This window comes from Hylaeus anthracinus, unplaced genomic scaffold (assembly GCF_026225885.1).
Source record: "Hylaeus anthracinus isolate JK02 unplaced genomic scaffold, UHH_iyHylAnth1.0_haploid 11981, whole genome shotgun sequence".
Taxonomy (NCBI): Eukaryota; Metazoa; Arthropoda; class Insecta; order Hymenoptera; family Colletidae; genus Hylaeus; species Hylaeus anthracinus.
The window spans coordinates 4,972,733-4,975,098 of NW_026534329.1; positions in this window are offsets into that span (position 1 = coordinate 4,972,733).

Genomic DNA, 2,366 nt, shown 5'->3' on the forward strand with positions numbered 1-2,366 from the left:
TATATTTATACGGTCTCATTATAAGAATAGGATCAGGGATCCTTGTTTGATTGCCTGGTGAGTTATGTTCAATCAATTGACTACAGACTTTGATTTCAGGATTTGTGTTGTAATACGATAAATAAGTTTGTATGATAGGTCGATGAATTTATCTAAACGAATACTATCTTATTGTGGATAGTATAATTGATTTGCTTTTTAAATCTCCTCTTCTGAGTGGTGATTGAACTTCCTCTAAGTTGGCTACTGGATTATATAAACAAAAGTGAAGAGAACTGAACAAAACTGCGCGAAACTAAGCGAAATTAAACAAATCTAAACAAAGTTGAACGAATTTACACGAGAATGAAGAAACGCGTGGCTGATTCGATAAAAATTGTAAACACACTGTCCCTCTAGCAACATTTTTGGAATATAATAGAAAATCGCGCCCTAATAGGTAACTCGCACGAATACTTAACCCTTAAATGCCCTAAGTTTCAAATTTCGAATTGTACACTTGCAATTGGTTTGTTTTTAATATTTGGCTGTATTTATGTCAGCATTGCATAATGTTCTTCAGAACAAAAGTTAACAAAATAAACGTCAGCTGTTTGTTCAAATAATAAATATATTGATATTTTTTAAAAATTTCATTTGGAAAATCAAGCTTCTAAGGGTTAAGAACTTCGTAACAAGAACGTTGTTGTTGAAGTATGAACGTTACATGTTGAAGTGTGTAGTGTACATAAAAAGTAAAGAGCATTGCAGAAGAGTGGCTAAACACGTCTAAGATAAACAAAATCGAAACGATAGTTTTAAGGATAGAAGAAAAGTATCCTTTCGACGTTTAAATAAAGGAAGCATACAGAGATAGCGAAGACTGGAAGTCCGTTAACCCTTTGAGAACAATGAACCCATATATGCGTTCGACGAAAGCCATCCCCATAGTTGATGGACTCATATACGAGGGGACATCAAAAAGTTCCCTAACTGACTTTATAAACCAGTGTTTTTTCAAGTAGGGGGCACGACCCACAGAGGGAACATCTTACAAATTAGTGTGGGCTCCGAAGAAAATGCTTATAATCGCTTCTATTGACACGTTGACTGGCAAACAAATGTTCTTGAAAATTTCTGCTAGGATTAAATATTATTTAGACTATTGGACACTACTAATCAAACATTTCATTTCGGTTCATCGCAATTTATAAGTTTCATTTAAATTCGTTTCCTTTGATGCTTCATTTTCAGAATTAATTTCTTTAGTTTTTGACAGCGAAAATCAACGAGTTAAGTTAAGACAGTGAGACGATCAACGTGTTAACATGTCCATTGACAGACTTTTATTGTAAGGATAAAGTCTCGTGCCATTTTAAGTCTGCTACGTCTTCCATTTAACGAAAGCCCAGTTTCCAACTTTTAACCCCTTGAAACATATTGATACATACAATCAGTCCCATAAATATAATATTATAGTCGTACCTTCTCTTTATCTACTGCAAAGATTTGTATAAAGGAATTATATTTTTTGGACTGTTTGAGTTAATAAAGTTAAGTTAAACTTCTTCTATTCTGCAACTTCTTTAACCCTTCATTTACTGAATTTCTCAAAGGTTTTTAAAATCTAGCCGTCCATCTTGGTCTTATATCGTCTTATGGAGTTGCCTCTAACGAGCTTCCAAAAGAAAAAAAAACTTGTGTTGCCATCCAGCAATTAAAAACGAATTTCGTCACAGTAGGTTTCAAAGCGTTTAATTAATACAGTGCCGTGAGAAAATTGACAGGACTTATATTAGGTCTACCGGAAAGTTCTGTCTTTAATTAAAAACGATATACAAACTGCAATCATGCCGGCAAGATGTCATAAATAATGATAAAACTTGTATTATTCGATAAAATTTATTCAACGTATATATTATTCTGTGTTATTCGAAAAACGGACAGAACTTTCCGCTAGATCTAATATAGGTCTCTGCCCGTAAATAAAGGGTTAAGACACAAATTAACGAGGCCCGACTGTATCATAAAGAATATATGACTCCCGACAAAAATCTACAGGAACGTGTCTTTAATTCCAGTGGTGAAACACCGGTTTCCGGACCACTGTGCGTTAGGAGGAATTATCGACGGTTCAAGGAGCGCGCGGGAGCCCGGAACCGGTGTCGATACGAAAAGGAATATCGACTTTGACCATCCATCGGCTCTCTCACCTTTGCCTGGGCGTTCCTTTTAATCTATCGGCGTTGGAACATCGTCGTTCCTCTGTCCCCCGGGGGTTTTACGAATCGCAATGGTGGAAAGAGTGGAGGAAAAGAAGGGAAAAAGAAGAAAGCAAGAAAGAAAGAAAGATCGAGTGTGGAATCGCGGGCGTCGAGTACGCGAAA